Here is a 14,819-nt window from a genome sequence, read left to right on the forward strand (position 1 = left end):
TATTTGGAATGATTTGGGGAAGCATGAGCCTTCTGTAAATTCTAAGGCCTGCCTACCTTCCTTAAGCAGTGGAGGGAAGGTTCAGTGGTGTTGTGCAATTTCAGAGGATCCCATCCCAGGCAGAGAGGTCTGAAAGAATGATAAGAGATTTGAGAGGACCCAGTTCACATGTTGACTGTTCCCATGAATCGTCCTATCTCTAAGAAAAGGCTAAGGCCTTGGAGAACTCAACACCCCATCAATTAAGTATTTAATGAGCATCCTCAGGGCACCTGGAGCCCATACTCCCACAGGGAGCCCAAACTTCACCTGCAGGCTCAAGAAACACTCCACACACCTAGAAGCTCAAATCCTAACTCCTTTGAGACTTGAGCCTACCAATATCAGGCAGCCCTTTTACTACAAAACAGGATAGAAAGAACATGGATTCTTTTGAAATGTGGTCCTGGAGAAGGCTTTGGCAAATACCTCGGACTGCCCCAAAAACAAATAGATTTTGGAGCAAATTAAACCAAAGTGGTCTTTGGAAGGCCAAATGACTCAGATTAGCATATTTTGGACACATAATCAGGAGGACTACTTCTCTGGAGAAGACACTAATGCTAGGAAAAGTCCAGGGAAAACATGGAAGAGGCAAGACTGGCAGCTAGATGGATAGAGACCATAAGAATGATAACGGAAGAACCATTAGAAAGGTTGTGGATCATGGCAGAGGACAGGAGGTTCTGGAGAAAGTATAACCATGGAGTCGCTATGAATTGGAAATGACTCGATGGCACACAATTAAAAAAAAATAATAATAATGATAATAATGGTCTTTCTGCTCCACTTCATTTCTTCCAGGCTCTTGTTCCTCTTTGATCTGGTGCCCGAGATACAAGGGAGCTGAGGCTGTGTTATTGTCATTGGGCAGCCAGGCCTGTTTTTTGCTGTGTATGCAGGCTCTAAGCCCTCCACTTAAAATATGCAGCCACCCATAGCCCTTATGTATGTTTCAATGTAGGCACTCCATTTATTCATTTACTCATTTTTCCAAACTCTTTCTGTATCAGTTATATCTAGATTTTTACTTCCTTTTGTTTTCCCCCACTAGATTGTAAGCTTCTAAAGGTCAGGAGCTATGTCTCTGACTTTTATCATATACTTCCAAGCACCTAGTACAGTGCTCTGCACACAGTAGGTACTCAGTAAATGCTAATGAATAAATCAATGAACAAATGAAAAAAAAAGTTGCAGAACCAAGCAATCAACTAAATGCTGAGAGGAAGGGTAAAGACATTCAGGGTCTCCCCAAGGTCAAGTAGCAATATATCTCCATGTTATGTCAAATTCCAGGCCACAGCTACTTAACTTCAACACCTAAGGGAAAACCCAGGGAAGGCTAACTGAAGATGATGAGAATGAGAAAGATTAAGAAGAGAAAAGGAGGAGGATGGGGATGATTAGGGGAGGTGGGGGGGAGGGAGAGAGTGGGGAAGATGAGGATGAATTCAGAAGTGTCTCCAGGGCAACCAAATCCCTTAGCTCTCCTAGGCTGAGCATCTATGGCCTGAGAGTAGCACCTAGAGAATCATCCACGTTTGAAGATTTTACAGCTCAGTTGCACGCTCTTCATCTGCTACCCTGTCAATTCCTCCCAGGCTCTGTTTCTCTCCTCCCAATCACCTAGTCCCCCTCCTTTCCTGCCTGTTTACTTGTTTTGATGTCTGTCTCCCCCCCTTCCCCTTCTCAAGACTGTAAGCTGGTTGTGGGCAGGGATTGTCTCTCTTTATTGCTGTATTATACTTTCCAAGCATTTAGTACAGAACACTGCACACATCGAGCACTCAATAAACACGATTGAATGAACGAATACAGTGCCACCACCCCTGGCTCCTCTGCTCTCAGGACTCCCAGCTTCTCCTCCTCCTCCCCAGTGTTCTAGCAACTGCCCTTTTCCCTCAGTGTCCCAAGCCCCTGTGGGCAGGGCAAGCATCTACCAACTCCTTTATATCATACTCTCCCAAGTGCTTAGTCCAGTGCTCCACACCCAGTAAGTGCTCAGTAAATACCATTGATTAATGGATTGTTCCAAACCTTTCCCCCCAGTCCCTACTCAGTGCTCCCAGTGCCCTAAGCCCCTGGGGTTTCCCTTCAGGGTCTCCAATCCTTTGCTCCTTTCCCTCAGTGCTCCCAAGTCCCTGTAATGGCAGGCTGAGATAATCTCTCTTGCAAAATCTTCTGGCTGGGCTGTCCTCTGCATCCAGGCCTTGTCTGCAGTCTCCCTGTCCACTCCCACTAAATGGCTGTGAAGTAGCCAGCAGCTGGGGCTCAGCTGATCTGTGCTGGGTCAGTGGGGTGGGGGAGTGGAGAGGTGGAAAAGAACAATAGATATGTCTGTGGGCTTTGATTCTATGTGTCCTCGTGGTAGGTAGCATTGTGCCAATCTGGGCAGAAAATTCTCCTAAATAGATATCTGATTGGAAATCAGGCCCTAGGTTTTTAAATGTCCTTCTTCCCTTCAGATCCCCACCCCCACCTCAATATATCACAGTTTAAATGGCCTTTTAGGGTCCTCTAGACTGTTAACTCATTGTGGACAGGGAATGTATCTAGAAGCAGCATGGCACAGTGGATAGAACATGGGCCTGGGAGTCAGAAGATCATGGGTTCTAATCCCTGCTCTGCTACTTGTCTGCTGTGTGACCTTGGGCAAGTCACTTCACTTCTCTGGGCCTCAGTTACCTCATCTGTAAAATGGGGATTGACCCTGTAAGCCCCACATGGGACAGGGACTGTTTCCAATTCCATTCACTCATATCCACCCCAGTGTTTAGTACAGTGCCTGGCATATAGTAAGCACTTAACAAATACCATCATCATCATTATTATTATTACCAACTCTTTTGTACTCTCCCAAGTGCTTAGTATAGTGCTCTGCACGTGGGAAGTTCTTACCAATGACTGATTGATTGATTGACTGAGCTGAGGGACTATTTTTCCTGTCGCCTTGTGAGGCCTCATTCCTGTTGCAATCCCCTCGTCCCCCTTAGCAGCTTTCTGCAGCTCTGGGCCCACAGGGTAGGCAACACTGCTGCAGCTGGATCTCATCCATTCCTCTGCCCCTAACCACTGTCTTCTCTCTTAAGCCTCCTACCTGCCTTTGAAGAACTGCAAACTGATAGAATCCAGAGGTTCCTGGGAAGCCGGTTTCAGTTCCTCCCCTGACCCACAGCTCCTCTGCTTTAAAAAAATAAACTAAGTGACCTGGAGAAATGATCTCATCCCATATCAGAGTCACTAACTCCCTTCTGAACTGCAGACAAATGCGGTTTAGCCAGATTGCCACCGATTATGTGTTCCCAGAACATCCAAAACATCCTGCCAAGCACAAGGATTCAGTCAGGCACACCTCTGGACCACAAGATGCAGGGGGGAACACTGAAGGCTGGGAGTGATCCTTGAGCACCCCAGAAAGATCCCCACCCCACCCCAGAAAAGACACTTGACTTTCATTCTCTGAACTAGAACTCTAGCCTCCTGCTTGTGCTCTGCTCCCCCCAACCCCCATTGCCCCGACCTTCTCCCTTTGCTCTACCCCACCCTCCCTGCCCCACAGCACTTGTATATAGGTGTACATATTTATAATTATAATTCTATTTATTTTTATTAATGATGTGTATATATCTAAAATTATATTTATAATGATGCTACTGATGCCTGTGTACTCGTTTTGCTATCTGTCTCCCCCCTTCTAGACTGTGAGCCTGTTGTGGCAGGGATTGTCTCTATTTGTTGCTGAATTGTACTGCCCAAGCATTTAGTACAGTGCTCTGCACAAAGTAAGTGTTCAATAAATACGATTGAATAAATATGATTGAATGAAAGGAATCCCTCTTACAGACTCGATCATCTTCAATCTTCACGCGGCCAGATAGAGAGAGCCAAAGCCCTACTACCCTCCATTGCTGAATGGGACTCCCCTCTGAGACTTGAGGGCAAAAGGACCCAATATTTGGCGGCTTTGGGAGGGACTGGGGAGAGAGTGCTTTTTGTTGAGTGTGGGATCCAGCTAAACCTTGAGAAGTTAGGCCGCTGAGCCACAACCTGCTGCTTTCTGTTTATAGGGAAAAATGGAAAAAACTTCCCAAAGCATCTTGGTGGCCCGGCAGCCCTTGAAGATGGTGCCTCGGTCCGCTGAGTGTGAATACCTAGGGACTGATGGGTGAGGTTTTCCTCGCACTGCCCAGGAATTGCAGAGTGGAGGCCCAACAAAGACCTCCCGGAGACTTTGATCCCGCCCCAGACTGTGAGCTATCTGGAAACTGAAAGCAACACTGTTTTTAAGAAGCAGCATGGCCTAGTGGATAGAGCACGGGCCTGGGAGTCAGAAGGACCTGGGTTCTAATCCCGTCTCCTCCATTTGTCTGCTGTGTGAACTTGGGTAAATCACTTCACTTCTCTGGGACTCACTTACCTCATCTGTAAAATGGGTTTAAGAGACCCATGTGGGACAGGGACTGGATCCAACCCGATTAACTTATATCTACCCCAGCGCTTAGAACAGTGCTTGACACATAAGGAGGGCTTAACAAATGCCATCGTCATCATCATCATTTTGCCAGGAGAGTTCCTGCCCCATGTGGGACTCCTCATCTCCTCGCCATCATCACCAGTACTCTAATAATAATAACAACTATGGTATTTGTTAAGCTCTTACTATGTGCCAGGTACTGTACTAAGTGCTGGGGTGGATACAAGCAAATCGGGTTGGACACAGTCCCTGTCCCCACATAGGGCTCACAGTCTTACTCCCCATTTTCCAGATGAGGTAAGTGAGGCACAGAGAAGTGAAGTGATTTACCCAAGGTCACACAGCAGACAAGTGGCAGAGCCAGGATTAGAAGCCAGGTCCTTCTGACACCCGGGCCCTTGCTCTAGCCACTAGCCCACGCTGCTTCTCTACCTATACTAGACATGTGGGGGACAGACAGGAGGAAAATAAGACATGACATCTGCTCTCGAGTTTTCATTCTGTGGAGAAAGACAAACAGGCTTAAATTGATACAATACATTAGTCAGTCAGTCAGTCAATCGTATTTATTAAGCGCTTACGGTGTGCAGGGCACTGTACCAAGCAGTAGAGTACAATAATAACAATAATAATAATGAAGGTGTTTGTTAAGCGCTTACTATGTGCTGAGCACTGTTTTAAGCGCTGGGGTAGATACAGGGTAATCAGGTTGTCCCACGTGAGGCTCACAGTCTTAATCCCCATTTTACAGATGATTGCAGGCCCGCAATCTCGGTGTCATCCTTGACTCGTCCCTCTCGTTCACCCCACACATCCTATCCGTTACCAAGACCTGCCGGTTTCACCTCTACAATATCGCCAAGATCCGCCCTTTCCTCTCTACCCAAACGGCTACCTTACTATTACGGGCTCTCGTTATATCCCGGCTAGACTACTGTGTCAGCCTTCTCTCTGACCTCCCTTCCTCCTCTCTCGCCCCGCTCCGGTCTATTCTTCACTCCGCTGCCCGGCTCATCTTCCTGCAGAAACGATCTGGGCATGTCACTCCCCTTCTTAAACAACTCCAGTGGTTGCCTATCGACCTCCGCTGCAAACAAAAACTCCTCACTCTAGGCTTCAAGGCTCTCCATCACCTTGCCCCTTCCTACCTCTCCTCCCTCCTCTCTTTCTACCGCCCACCCCGCACGCTCCGCTCCTCTGCCGCCCACCTCCTCACCGTCCCTCGGTCTCGCCTATCCCGCCGTCGACCCCTGGGTCACGTCCTCCCGCGGTCCTGGAACGCCCTCCCTCCTCACCTCCGCCAAACCGATTCTCTTTCCCTCTTCAAAACCCTACTTAAAAATCACCTCCTCCAAGAGGCGTTCCCAGACTGAGCTCCTCGTCCCCCTCTACTCCCTCTGCCATCCCCCCTTTACCTCTCCGCAGCTAAACCCTCATTTTCCCCTTTTCCCTCTGCTCCTCCACCTCTCCTTTCCCATCCCCACAGCACTGTACTCGTCCGCTCAACTGTATATATTTTCGTTACCCTATTTATTTTGTTAATGAATTGTACATTGCCTTGATTCTATTTAGTTGCCATTGTTTTTACGAGATGTTCTTCCCCTTGACGCTGTTTAGTGCCATTGTTCTTGTCTGTCCGTCTCCCCCGATTAGACTGTAAGCCCGTCAAACGGCAGGGACCGTCTCTATCTGTTGCCGACTTGTTCATCCCAAGTGCTTAGTACAGTGCTCTGCACATAGTAAGCGCTCAATAAATACTATTGAATTGAATGAAAGATGAGGTAACTGAGGCACAGAGAAGTTTAGTGACTTGCCCAAAGTTACACAGCTGACAAGTGGTGGAGCTGGGATTAGAAACCACGACCTCTGACTCCCAAGCCCATGGTCCTTCCACTAAGCCACGCTACTTTCCCAAAATACAATATGAGGCACATTCTCTGCCCACAATGAGTTTACAGTGTTGCAACACTAGTTAACACTAGTTAACATTGTTAAAAGAGCAAAAATCTATATGAATAATAAACACAAGCAGAACAGTAATACATGAAAAAATTCAGATACGTGCAGAAGAGTGCTGAGGCGGCTGGTGGAATGGCATGAACAGGAAGGTGGATGCTAATCTGGATGTGCTTCCTGGAGGCAGTGATCTTTTAGAAGCACTCCTTCAGTCCCCAATATGCCTCTTCCAGAGGCTTTTCCCTGACTAACCCCAGTATGTGGGGTGCGCCGATCCAGGCAAAAAGTGGAATGATATGGCCCCCTTAGGGAGGACCTGCAGGGATCCTCATCCAGGCTTCCTGGGGTTTCTAGTTCCACTGGCTAAGGAAAAGAAACTGTGCCAGGCAGGCAGTGCTGGTGCTGACATTGCTGGTGGAGCTGGGGCAGCGCCCCGGCTCAGAACTTGTCGCTCCAGTCTAACCAGTCAGACCTGGAACAGATACCCCTCCTCCCCACCCCTCTGCTAAGAGCCATTGGTACAACTCTGGAAGGAAGTGTGTGATGCTAACTTCCTCAGTGTCCAGCAGAACCCTATATGAATAATTGTGGTATTCCTTAAGTGCTTATTATGTGCTAAGCACTGTACTAAGAGCTGTGGTAGGTACAAGATAACCAGGTCAGACACAGCCCCTGTTCTACATGGGGCTCACAGTGGAGAGGAGTGGGACACTGAAGATAATAATTGTGGTTTCTGTTCATTCATTCACTCATTCAATTGTTTTTATTGAGCGCTTACTGTGTGCAAAGCACTCACTATGTGCCAAGCACTATACTAAGTGCTGGTGTAGATACAAGTTGGACACAGTCTTAATCCACATTTTACAGATGAGATAACTGAGGCAGAGAGTAGTGAAGTGACTTGCCCAAGGTCACCCAGCAGACAAGTAGCAGAGCTGGGATTAGAACCCAGGTCCCTCTGACTCCCAGACCCATGCTCTATCCACTAGGCCATGATGCTTCTCAGGCCACACTGCTTCTCAGTCCTTATTGACTCCGAGTCCTCATTGGCTCCAAAATGAGCAAAATGGGCGAAAGTAGGTAGGAGAACTGAGGCCCCTTGTAGAGGAGATTCAAGTGAAGCTTTAGCTTTGAGGTCCCCTGGCTTGGGGTTTGGGCTTTGGCCAAATGAGGTGAACCTAGGGGAGATATAGACCTAGATTTTTCATGCTGGACCAGCTCAGTTGAACATACCAAGGGCGGGGGGCACTATGAGAAGGGGAATCAGGGCTGGAGGCTCTGGAGAGATAGGATCCAAGAAAGAAGAAAAAGGTTGGCGTTAGGGAGCAGCTTCTGATATTTGGCTTTCCCAAAGAGGGGAAAATTGTGCCACCTTTTCCCATCCCTAATTCTGTATGATACCATGTGAAGCATTTTAGGGAAGTCCGTCTGAAGAGATTTTGTGGCCGCCATCTCTCCCCAGCCCCTCTGCCACTCCCACAGAGGTAGCGCGGCCCCTCAACTGAGCAGCTTGGGAAGCTTGGCTCCAAAACCTCAATTTCCACCCCACTAAATGCATCTTTTCCATCCTGCTGCCTCCAGAAAGTGGCAGGGAATATCCGTGCTCTTGCCTCCACCTTCTTTGTGAGAGTCTGTGCCTCTGACACTGCACATTTGCTGTTGCCCAAACTACACTGTGCTGCTGCCCCCTCAGGCATTATGCCCTGAGGAGGTGGCTTACTTCACTTACTGTCTGATCTGGTCAGATCAGTGGAGGGAGTGGAGTAGGGACTTGGGGCAAAGAGAGAACTGGGAAGCTTCCTGGGGAAGACATAGGGGCCAGGCAGGGCACTGAGGGATAGGACTGGGACGAAGAAGGGCAAAAACAGGGCTAGGAGACCTGGGAGGAGAGAAGTATTGACTATGGGCACTGGGAGAAGAGGAAGAGGGTTTGCGGGCTCTGAAATCCACTATATGCTGCTCACAATGATGATGATGATGATGATGATGATGATGATTGAAGAAGGAAGATGAGAAAAAGTTCAATGAACACTTACCCAAACACAACCCACTGGAGGAAAAGACCACATGGTTTCTGTAACATTCATTCATTCATTCAATCGTATTTATTGAGCGCTTACTGTGAGCAGAGCACTGTACTAAGTGCTTGGAAAGTACAATTTGGCAACAGAAAATCTTGCTTCACTAATCTATAGGGGTACTTTGAAGGGGTCAATAGACTTATCGATGAGAGGAAGCAAGAGATATAATTTATTATTTTCAAAAGGCCTTAGACAAGGTTCCACACCAAAGACTTGAAAAAAATAGAGTAATCACGGGAATGGAAGGAATGTTCTGTCATAGATACAAAATTAGCTAAAACAGGGGCAGGCAAATATTTTGTCTGGAGGGCCAATTCCCTGTTTCTGTAAACTTTATGTGAATTGACTGTCCCCATCACTGTGAAGAGCTGGGTGAAAGGGGATTGAAAAATAAGCAACTGCACTTCTGCCCATGATTTACAGTAACGCATACCTGGCTTGAAGCCAGCTGCTGACCCCAAAGGGCTGTGGCCGTGAGAGCTGTGGCAGTAGGAAGTTGTCGATGGTACCAACGGCTGCCTGGAAGCCAGGGATGAGCTGCCATAGGCAGAAGGGCAGATTCCGGGAATCAGCTGGCAACTTGAACCTGGCCCCTAGGCTGGAGAGAGTCAATTCCCAAGCCAAATATGGCCAGTGGGCCAACTTTTGCCCATCACTAGGTTAAAAGAGCAGAAGCAACAGTTGGGAATAAACAGCCACTTGTCAAAGATGATGAAGCTTAAAGAACTGTGTTCCCCAGGGATTGGTGCTAGGACTGGTTCTATTAGAGTTTTCTTAAATTCATTCATTCAATTGTATTTATTGAGCCCTTCCTGTGTGCGAAGTGATCTGGAAGAGGGAGTAGGCAATGAAATTTCCCAGTTTGCAGGTGACACTAGGCTCTTCCGGGTGGTGGGATGCCATGCAGATGGGGTTGAGCTGACGAAAGGCCTCATAAAACTGAGTGAGTAGGTGGGAAAGTGACAAATGAGCTTCAGTGTGAGAGAGTGCGGAAACAAGAAACTGAGCAACAACTACGTAAAGACGGACTTTGAGACTCTTATGATCTGGAGTCACTGTTGATTATTCTCTCAAATTTTTGGTTTGATATGTAACAGGAGGCAAAAAGGCAAACAAAATTCAGGGCATTGTTAGAAGGAGGTAGAAAATGAAACGAAAGGAAGGGTTTTGCCAATTCATTAATCAATTAATGATATTCATTGAGAAACTATTTTGTGCAGGGCACTGTACTAAACTCTTGGGAGAGTACAAAAGAGCGGAGTTGATAGGTGCATTTCCTGCCCAGAAGAAACTCACAGTCCCCAGAGACTGTGAGCCCTGTGTGGGACAGGGATTGTGCCCAACCTGATTATCTTGTGTCTACTGTACTTAGTACAGTGCCTGGCACATAGTAAGAACTTAACAAATGCCACAGTTATTATTAGTTGATCAGGCTAGGATAGTAAATATCTACTCAAGCACTCAGGAAGCCCCAGAAGAGGTAAACTCCTTGTTTTTTCATCAGTGCTTTATTCCTCCCCCGGGTCGGTACAAGTTTGATTCCTTGCCTTGGAATAATTCGGCTCCTGCTGTATTAGTCAACAGAAGCTGTAGCTGAGAGGAATGCCTTAAAAGGGCCTTGAAAAAGGATATCCTGCCCTAGTGGCAGTTGTCCTTTATTATAGTGAAGTTGTTACCTTGCAGAAGCATTGTTTTTCCCATACACAGTATTTAACACTTCTGGAAATATCCAATCTTCACTCAGGTTAGATAAACTATTTATTCTCTTCTTATTTTCCTTCTTTTCCCCTTCAGCTTCTTTTTTTTGTCCTGGAGTTCTCTTTCTGCCATTGTCCTCCTCTGTCACTGTTTTCGTGTGTGAACATGAGTGTGTATTTGTGTATGTAATCCTGGGTAGAATTTCCGTGACCCTATGCTTGTGTCCCAGCTTGGGTTTCTGTCTTTGTGTACCTGGGTATAAGTGTGTTCCTCTATGTCCCTAAATATGTGTGTACCTGCGTGTGCATTAATGTGTGACATTGTGTGTGTACATGTTTGTGTGTGTGTGTCCCTGTACATCTGAGAGAGGGTCTGCGAAAGTCAGGCTATGAGTGCCGCTATGGGTGACCGTGTATTTGTGTATGTATAAGTAAGTGTATGAGGAGGCATGCATTTATCTTTAGGCATATATGTATACATTTGGGGCGTGTATGTGGGAAAACAATGTATGTATATATGTGTGGATGGGGGTGTATGTGCATATAGATTTATGAGATGAATAGAGAGGAGGGTCTGTGTGTGTATATATATATATATACATATGTATGAGGGTCTGTGTGTGTATATATATATATATATATATATATATATACATATGTATATATCATGAAGGTCTCTGTGTATATATCTTTAGCCAGGTTCTCCTTCCAACTCTACCTCACTTTCCACCAGTTAATTTGCCCGCTGGAGTGCGAAATCCTTCCTGGCCACTTCTGTCATGTAGCCCCCAGCCACCTACTCATGAGTTTCAGTGGCTCTCAGAGGCCAAGAAGATGGGTGGGCCCAAAGTCTTCGAGAATAGCAAAGGCTGCAGGAGTCCTCACCTCTATTGCTGCAGTGGTGGCTACTGAGGGCGCAGTCTACTAGCAAGAGCTGCGGAGAAGATTGAGCCATGACCAGGTATGGGGGTGATGGGGATCAGAGGGGACTGAAGGGGTAGAAGTGGTTTGGGGGATGAGGGATAAGAGTTCATAACCTGTACTCTGCCTCCACACCCTGGTGCTTTCTCAATACCTTCAGAGATGAAGTCAGAAAGAAACTAACAGATCAGATCCCAGGATTGCTGCAGCAATTCCCTAGGTGGGGCTTTCTCCCTGAAAGGAGGAAGGAGGGAGGGAGAGGCCCAGTCACATCCCAGGACCCAGTTATCCTGATAGTGAAGAAATTGGCTGGACCAAGTTATGAGCTCTTACCAGGTTCAGAGCAAATTTTAGTAACCCTGGGAGTAATAAGGTCAGGAGTAGAGCGTGGCCTAGTGAAAGAGCCCAAACCTGGGAGTCAGAAGACCTGGGTTCTCACCCTGGCACCACCACTTGCTTGTTGTGTAATAGTGGGCAAGTCACTTCACTTTTCTGGATCTCAGTTTTCTCATCTGTAAAATGTGAATTCAATACCTGTTCTCCCTCCTACCTAGACAGTGAGTCCTCAGTGAGACAGGGACTGGGCCCAACCTAATTATCTGGTATCTATCTCAGTGCTGAGTATAGTGCTTGGCCCCTAGTAAGCATTTAACAATTTTTTTTATTAAGTATTGATCTGAGTGTTGACAGGTAGTGGGTCGACAGGGAATGGGTCGATGGAGTGGGTCAACAGGGAGTGAGTCGACAGGGAGGTCGTCGATGGGGTTGGCATCGACGGGGAGGGAGTAGACAGGAAGGGAGTCGACAGGGAGAAAGATAACAAGGAGAGACTCGGGAGACAAGCTAAGCAATTGTTTGCCTGCTGTCATTTTAGTCAGTGCCCTGCGGTAACCCCTCGTGCTCTGAAATCCTCATAGTGGTTATTTCAAAGTTGGGTGCGGAGAACCTTGCTTTTCTGTGTCTGTCACTAAAGACTTGCAGCTGACTCTCAGTCCTGTACCCCTTTGCCCTAGACTATGCTGCTTCTCAATCCATCAATATCACACATCGATTATAAACAGAGGCAACCAACCATGAGCCAGGATAAAATCTGACATCAGGGTAGAAGCAAGCCAGGAGTGGGAGGATGGGAGGAGGAACAAATTCCATTATTATTATCATTATTACTTCCCCTTGGTAAAGTGCTTGTCTTTCCCTAAATAAAACTTCCATATTTTTCCTGGCTGTAATGTTAAGCGCTTACTATGTGCCAGGCACTGTACTAAGTGCTGGGATGGTTATGAGCAAATCAGGTTGAACACAGTTCCTGTCCCACGTGGGGCTCACAGTCTCACTCCCCATTGTACAGTTTAGGTAACTGAGGCACCCTTCTTAGGACCACACCTGGAGAGTTTCCAGTACTCTACCAGTCTCAGCTATGGGAGGGAGAGTCAAGCAGAGGCCTGTCCATTCCATTCCTAGCTCAGGCAGTGGCTAGCGCGTGGAAGGCAATCTGCTCCAACTTAAAACTCACCCGTGCTGGGCAGCAGCAGCACGGGAGAGGGTCGAGAGAGGAGACTCAAGTGTACTACGTGGAAGAAGGCATTGTTAAACCACTTTCATATTTTTACCAAGAAAACTCTATGGATAAACTATCAGAATGATTGCCGATGGAGATGGGGCGTTCTGGGAGAGACGTGTCCACGGAGTCACTATGTGTCGGGGACGACTCAAAAGTGTAAGACACGACAATTGAACTGGGCAAGAAAAATCGCGATGGTAAACAGAGCCTTGGGGTTGGGTTGGGGGTTGGTGGGGAGGGAGTTAGGGGGTAGGGGAGGGGAGGGGAGATTTCCACATCTCACTTCTCAGGAAATGGCAAGAGAACCCCAGTCTTCCCTGCAGCCAGTCTCTCTGGAGGTGCTGGGGGCCCTAGGCTGAACACAATGATCAAGTTTATTTCCATTTCTCTTCTGCCTTGGAATCTGGAGTCTAGGAAACCTGAAGAAGCTTCGATATTAGATTAGGGTGTCTGTCTCAGACTGGACTGTCCCAGATTACATTTCCCTTTTCAAAGCCCTAGTTAGTGGCTCATTTTGTTGTAGCCATCAGATCCCCAGCCTGTCTCCAAAGGTTAATTGCTTTGGACCAGGAGGTCCCCACTCTCTCGCTGCTGTTTCCCATTGGAGCCACCCAGTTGGACAGATGGGGCTAATATCAGTCACAGAATGGATGTTTCCCTATGCTCTGCCCAGATTCCCTCCTCCTCCCACAGCTGGCTCACAGGCCTCTGCCACCCCTCCCCCAACCCAAACCGAGAACTGGGCTTTTCTTGGGAAGAAAGGGAAGCAGAGCCACAGCCTCCACTATGGCAGCTCCCTTTCTCTACCCTTACAAAGGAGAAGTTACAGTGCACCTGCCTGTCAAAAACACAGAAGGGGTAGGATAGGGTTAAAAGGGAAGTGCCAGGGGCAGTGCCAGGAGCTGCTAACTTGGAGTGTCCCTCAGTTGTCCATCTCCACTCCCGCACCCCTGATTTGAAAGACACCTCATTCTAGAGATCTGGGAAAGCCCTCACTGGGGACAACCAGGCAGAGGGTTGACCAGCCAGACCCAAAAAGTGGACAACAGTAATAATTATTATTAGGGTGTTTGTTAAGTGCTTACTATGTGCCAGGCACTGTTCTGAGCAGAGGGGTAGATACAAGATAATTGGGTTGGACACGGTCCCTGGCCCACGTGGGGCTCACAGTCTTAATCCCCATTTTACAGATGAGGGAACCCAGGCACAGATAAGTTAAGTCACTTGCCCAAGTTCACACAGCAGGTAAGTGGCCGAGCCGGGATAACTCAGAAGGACATGGCCCTTTCTCACAGGCCAGGGGGTTGAAAGTGCAGAGATGGAGAGGAAATGGCAGCGGACACTGCAACTTGGGGTTTCCAGTTCCTCGTGGAGTCAGATTTCCCGTGGTTTGTGGAATGATTCTAGGTTCTAGGCCTTTTGACTCAGGCCATTTCACTCCTAGGCTTTTCAATCCTGATGAAAGAAGTAGAGCATGGAGGATATGAGAGGAGACAAGCTGGCAGCACCATCCTCCCCTGGGACTCTCCCCCCCACCCACTACCCCCACTACCCACAAACACTACATCACCCCGAGAAGCCAAGAGGGTGGATTGCGCAGGACAGAGGGCCACTGACTCCCAGAGGTTTGCTGATGGACACCCCCACTATACTAATCATTTGGGAAAATACAGTCAAGTTGGTAGACAGGATCCCCACCTCAAGGATCTGCCAAGCTGGTGGTGGAGTTTACAATCTAGTGGAGGAGCTTACAATCTCCTATCAGCTTCAGAATGCCATCGAAGTGTAAGATGGCATCAAGCCAAAGAGTCTGTCTTTCCAATTCCGAAGAGTAGCTATAACTATAAAATTAAAGATGAATTCAGATTCCTAGATTCTGGTGGACTTTTCCTGCACTTTGCTCAGCGCTTAGAACAGTGCGTCACATATAGCAAGCGCTAAACTAATACCATCTTTATTACTATTATTATTATTAGTGGTGAAAAAGGTATGAATAGAGTACTGGACTTCTTTTGGCCACTGCTGCCAATCTGCTCTCCTGCTTGCTCATTCCTTCCGGTCCCAGAGGCCAGGGAGCAGATCAGGAATCA

The 14,819-nt window shown here is 47.5% G+C and overlaps 1 non-coding gene across 1 annotated transcript; it reads left to right on the forward strand.

Annotated features, from left to right (window-relative positions):
- Positions 1–12,533: 12,533 nt before the first annotated feature.
- LOC114807281 lies at positions 12,534–12,671 on the forward strand. Its single transcript, XR_003755332.1, has one exon. It is a non-coding gene; the product is annotated as a small nucleolar RNA SNORA7 (small nucleolar RNA).
- The last annotated feature ends 2,148 nt before the right edge of the window (positions 12,672–14,819 follow it).

Source organism: Ornithorhynchus anatinus, chromosome X1 (assembly GCF_004115215.2).
Source record: "Ornithorhynchus anatinus isolate Pmale09 chromosome X1, mOrnAna1.pri.v4, whole genome shotgun sequence".
Classification (NCBI taxonomy): domain Eukaryota; kingdom Metazoa; phylum Chordata; class Mammalia; order Monotremata; family Ornithorhynchidae; genus Ornithorhynchus; species Ornithorhynchus anatinus.